Here is a 6,493-nt window from a genome sequence, read left to right as displayed (position 1 = left end):
TAAAAACCACTGCTGCTGCAGAGGTTTCCTGTGTCACACAATTCCTCAGATACCACACAGATTCTTGTAGATAGTCTAGTTTTTTATTGAACACATGCTAGCCTATTTTTTTTTATGTTATTGTAACTGCCCCTGGCGCTCTGTAATCCCATTAATGGCTAAGACCCTGAGACTATAAAACCCAGCTCTTGGAAGAGAACAGTGCAGAGTCTCCTGCCTCCACTCCTGGCTGTCCTCACTGGGGCCCATTGGAGGAGGGTGGATTGACTTTCCCTCCCCACCCCGAGCAGAGCCCCAGCAGCTGAAGACCTCCAGTTCCAGCCACAGCCATGCTTAAATCCACTCTCCACATGTTCAGATGAACCTCACACATGAAGCAACTGGAAGGTGTTGGGGACCTGGGGCATAGATCTCCAAGCCTGCTTGGATTGGGACTGGGCCTCCTCCACCCAGATCCCCCATCTTCCAGTATGTAGGCATTACACCCACCAACTGACCCCGGTGCCATGTAATCCCATCAACGGCCAAGACCCAGAGACTATAAAACCCAGCTCCCAGAAGCGCATGGCTTCGACATCTTACTATCTAGTTCTTACTCTGGAGAAACTGGCAGGCTACCAAAAGTATCCTGCCCACACGACAGAGTCTGGAAAACTCCCCATGATGTATTTAATATGCCAAAAACTGGTAATAGTGATGGGTCTCATTCTCCTGACCCTGAAAGAGCCTAGAATGTGGCACTTTCAAAAATCTCAGGGCTAAGATGAAGGAGACGTTACTGGTGCCTGATCGAGGAAATCAATGAACAACAGGATGACAGTGATACAGTGATGCTAGCCTAAGACAACACAGTTTTGTAGGACATTGATACCCATAAAGCATACAGTTTCCTGTAAAGTCCACAGATCTCTACACATCACACAGAACTTTGTAGCTCGCGTGCATGTGTGTATTCTCTCCACAGAAATGGGAAAATTTTTTCCCTCCAAAATTTCTGCTATCCCACATCTTTAGATGGCAGCAAACATATTTAGAGAAGTAGGCTTGAAGGAATGGAATTTTCTGGGAAATGTTTGAGAAGTAGGCTGGAAGGAAATGAATTTTCTGGGAAATGTTTGAGATTCATATTTTCCAAACCAACTTCCAAAACTAGTATTTCTCAATCCAAAGTTTATAGATTCAACTCATATAGAACAGTTTTTATATATGCTTGTATGTCTATTTTTACATACTAGAATTTCTTATGCTTTTTATTTGCTAAAAGTATTTTATTAAATAAAAATTATCAATAGTTGAATTTTAGGCATACAATGATCTAGCACTAATCCTACTCCCAATGTCAAATTCCCTCCACCAGTGTTCTATGAGTTCAAGCACAGAGAACGTTTTATATACATCAGAGAAGAATGTTTATTTGGCCTTTTGTGAGTAGAGGACCCTCTATTGGGTCTTTTAGATCATGGTAGGGCTTTTATATCTTTATTATTATTCTGTCTTTTATCTGTTTAGTGCAGGAGTGCTGGAAATCTCCCACACTATTGTGTTTCCATCAATGTGTTTCTTTAGGTTGTAAACAGAAGCTTTCTGAATTCTACTAACCTTTTATTTTTTTCCCTTAACAAATTAGAAGTATCCATTTCTGTCTCTAATTACTTTATTTAGCTTGAATGATATTTGGAATGATATAAATATGCAGGATTTTTTTCTGTCTACTGGGCTTGAATTATTACTTTTTAAAACTTCACTCTGAAAGTATTTATTAAGTGAGTTTTGCTGTATGTCTTTGAAGCAGCAACTATACAAATTTTCTTACCTGAACATCTAGGTTCAGGGTGGTATGGCCGTAGACATTCGCGGCAGCGCGGTTCCAGGAGCTGGTTTTTATAGTCTCTGAGTCTTGGCCGCTGATGGGATTACACAGTGCCAGGGGGCCAGTTGGTGGGTGTGACCCCCACCTACTGGAATTTGGAGGATCTGGGTGGAGGATGCTTGACTCCAATCCGAGTAGGCTTGGAGATCTCGGCCCCGGAACCCACGTGGCTTTGTCCCTCTGCCGGTACCTTCAGGTGTGCGGAGAGTGGTCTCAGCATGGTGGTGGCTGGTCCTGGAGGTCTTCAGCTGCCGGGGCCCTGGTCAGGGCGGGGAGGAAAGCTCAACCCGCTCCCCTCCAAGGGGCCCCGGTGAGGAATAGCCAGGCGTGGGGGCAGGAAACTGCACTGTTCTCCCTCCGGGAGCTGGTTTTTATAGTCTCTGAGTCTTGGCCGCTGATGGGATTACATGGCGCCAGGGGGCCAGTTGGTGGATGTGACCCCTGCCTACTGGAATTTGGAGGATCTGGGTGGAGGATGCTCAACTCCAATCCGAGTAGGCTTGGAGATCTCGGCCCTGGAACCCATGTGGCTTTGTGCCTCTGCCGGTACCTTCAGGTGTGCGGAGAGTGGTCTCAGCATGGTGGTGGCTGGTCCTGGAGGTCTTCGACATCTTATTATGACATCTCATTCCTACTTTGACAAACTGGCAGGCTACCGAATGTAGCCTGCCCACACGGCAGAGTCTGGCAAACTCCCCGTGGCGTACCCAATATGCCAAATGCCAGTAACAATGATGGGTCTCATTCTCCTAAAGAGCCTTGAATATAATCTCAGGGCTAGGATGAAAGAGATGTTACTGGGGCTTGCTCGAGGCAATCGACGAATAACAGGATGATCTGTGATCTGTTATCTGTGAACATCTAGGTGCTCTGTGGCTTTTGATAATAAAATATAGTTCATTGACAGAAAGATTATTAGTTATAATAGATTATGTTACAATTTGTGTGTGTTTTAGTTATTTTTACAAACGTACATTCACTTTTTATAGGCAACTTTTTAGTTCTTTTAGGTTTAATTTTCTTTTTTTTTTCTTTTTTTGGGTCACACCCAGCAATGCACAGGGGTTCCTCCTGGCTCTGCACTCAGGGATCACCCCTGGCGGTGCTCAGGGGACCATACGGGATGCTGGGCATCGAACCCGGGTCGGCCGCGTGCAAGGTAAACGCCCTCCCCGCTGGGCTATCGCTCCAGCCCCAGGTTTAATTTAGTTCTTGCAATTTGTCTGAAAAGATTTGATCTTACCTCAAATCTAACAGAAAACCTTTTTGTGTAGTTACTCTAGATTAAAATTTTTTTATATTCCATACTTTGAATATGTCATTCCACTTTTTTTTGTTTCTATGGTGTCATATAGGAGTATATTCTGATCCTTAAGTTATTTCCCTTGTAGTTGATGTTTTTCTTCTCTTTCAATGCTATAAGTTGTTTGTCTCTTTACTTGTTGTCATTATTTTGATTAGTATGTGTCTTGGTGTTGTTTTGTTTAAGTCTGTTTTGGTACTCTTTGGACTTAGAAAGGAAATCAAAGAGGAAATCAGAAGAGTCATGGAAATGAACAAAAATGAGGACATTAGTTACCAAAACTTATGGGACACAGCAAAAGCTGTTTTAAGAGGAAATTTTATAGCTCTAAAAGCATTCCTCAGGAAGGAGGAGCAAGCCCACATAAGTAACCTAACCTCACAGCTTAAGAGCTTAGAGAATGACCAACAAAAGAAGCCCAATTCGAACAGGAGGAAGGACATAACAAAACTCAGAGCAAAATCTTCCTGTTCATCCGCAATGCGTTCCTGGTCTTCTTCCTCCCCTAGGTCAGTCATTACTCGAACCTAGGACTTGGCTTTCTCCTCATACGCACCCCAGGCGTCCTCTAGGACCCTGGGATGCTCACCATCCCTGAGCCTCATCCTGTTAGTGCCCAAAGCTGTGACTGGTCTTCTGCCTCCCCAGATTGTACCCCCCCCCCACCAGGTACCCATAGGGGACGTTGCCTCTTTGGAAGTGGGCGTGGTCTCTGTGGAAGTGGGCATGGCCAGATTTTGGGCTGGCAGACGCTCACACAGCCGCAGGTAATTTACTCATACCCAGCAATCTTGTGTAACATCTCAGTCTCCATACCTCCACACGAACATGAAGAAACAACGCAAATCCCCACCATGAGGGGAGGATAATGAAAAGAGTCCAGAAGTCTCAGTAGGTGCTACTCACCTAAGGGACCTCTCTGAGAAAAAATTCAGATATGAAGTAATGAAGATGTTCAATGAACTCAATGACACAGTGAGACAGATATCCAGTAAATTAAAGAGGATATGAAAGAAACAATCAAGAAAATACGGGAAGAAATGAGAGCAGAAATTGAAAACATACCCAGAAAAAATGTCATGAATAAAAGATTTGGTAGATGAAATAAAAAACTCAGTCAGTGCCCTCAACTGAATGGCCACAGCTGAAGACAGAATCAGTGAGCTGGAAGATCAGCTGCACAAAGCCTACAGGGGACAACAAATAATGGCAAGAGACCTCAAAATAGCTCTAGAGTGACTCAGAGTCCTAGGAGATGATTCCAAGAGGAACAACATTAGAATCACTGGAGTACCAGAAGGTCAGGGAAACAATCCCAATGAAAAAGCCACGGTTAAACAAATTATTGCTGAAAAATTCCCAGAAACGGACAATGCAGTCATTCAGATTCAAGGAACACAAAGGTTGCCAGCTAAAAAAGACCCTAACAAAAACACTCCAAGACATATCATAGAATGATGGATGCCGCCAATAGAGAAACAATACTTCAAGCAGCAAGTTCAAAGAAGGAAATCACATACAAAGGAGCACCACTTAGATTCACAGCATATCTATCAGAGGAAACCCTCCAAGCCCGAAGGCAATGGTGAGATATAGTGAAAAAAGTCACTGAAATGAACACTTCACCAAGAATACTCTATCCGACTAAACTCTCACTCAAACTCAAAGGAATGGTACACTATTTTGTGTATAAACAGCAGCTCAGGAACTTCATAGACTCAAAACCAAACTCTATCCGACTAAACTCTCACTCAAACTCAAAGGAATGGTACACTATTTTGTGTATAAACAGCAGCTCAGGAACTTCATAGACTCAAAACCAAACCTAAAATAAAGGCTAAAGGGGCTACTATAAGACGAGGTGAACCCTATAAGCACAACAAACTCTTACAGAAAGATGAAACAAAACCCCATAACAATAATCTCTCTCAATGTCAATGGTTTAAATTCACCAAATAAAGAGACATAAAGTGGCAAAATGGATTCAGAGAAAGAACCCAACATTCTGCTGCCTACAAGAAACTCATTTGAACAGTCAGAGCAAACACAGACTCAAAGTGAAAGGATGGAAAACAATCCTGCAAGCATACAGCTCCCTCAAAAAAGCTGGGGTGGCCATAATAGTATCCGACAACATTAACTTTAGGTTGAAAAGATTAGAAGGGACAGTGAAGGCTATTTTCTCTTCATCAAGGGATACGTACAACAGGAAGAAATCACACTCTTAAATGTATACGCACCTAATGAGGGAACGAGGGAACAGCTAAATATTTAAAACAACTGCTAACAGATTTTAAGGAGGGCATTGCTAGGAACTCAATAGTAGCTGGAGACTTCAACATCAGCTTATCATCTCTAGATAGATCAACAAGAACAAAACTCAGCAAGGAAACAATAGCTTTGAAGGAAGAAATAGAAGAGAGAGAGCTTATAGACCTATACAGGGCTTTACACGCCAAAAAGTAAGAATACACATTCTTCTCCAGTGCACACAAAACATTTTCCAAAATAGACCATGTGCTAGGACACAAATCATACCTCAATAGAATTAGGAAGATAAAAATAGTATCAACAATCTTTTCAGATCATGATGCACTGAAGATAGAAGTGAATCACACACAGACATGGAGAAACAAATCAAACACCTGTAAATTAAAAAAACTCAATGGGCTGGAGCAATAGCATAGCGGTAGGGCGTTCGCCTTACAAGTGGCCAAAATGGCCGACCCAAGTTCGATTCCTCCACCCCTCTCGGAGAGCCCGGCAAGCTACCGAGAGTATTCGATATGCCAAACACAGTAACAACAAAGTCTCCAATGGAGACGTTACTGGGCCCGCTCGAGCAAATCGACGATCAATGGGAGGGCCTTTACCTTTACCTTTTAATGTTGAACAACGAGTGGGTCAGGAAGAAAGTCAAGGATAAAATCAAAAGACACCTGGAAACAAATGAGAATGAAGACTCGAGCTACCAGAACCTACGGGATGCAGCTAAAATCTTGTTAAGGGGGAAGATTTAAAGCTCTGCAAGAATTTCTCAGGAAGAAAGAAAGGGCCCATATAAACAACTTGACTTCACAGCTCAGGATCTTAGAAAAGGAACAACAAAAGGAACCCAAAGCAGCAGAAGTAAAGAGATAATAAAACTCAGTAGAAATCAATGACATGGAAACCGAAAAAACAATCCAAAAGATCAATGAAACCAAGAGCTGGTTCTTTGAGAAAATAAACAAGATAGATAAACCACTAGTAAGACTCACAAAGAAACAGAGAGAGAGAGAGAACCCCAAAAAACCGAATCATAAATGAAAAGGGGGATA

This window comes from Sorex fumeus, unplaced genomic scaffold, assembly GCF_029834395.1.
Source record: "Sorex fumeus unplaced genomic scaffold, SorFum_2.1 ptg000128l, whole genome shotgun sequence".
Taxonomy (NCBI): Eukaryota; Metazoa; Chordata; class Mammalia; order Eulipotyphla; family Soricidae; genus Sorex; species Sorex fumeus.
Note: the sequence above shows the minus strand (reverse complement) of the source record.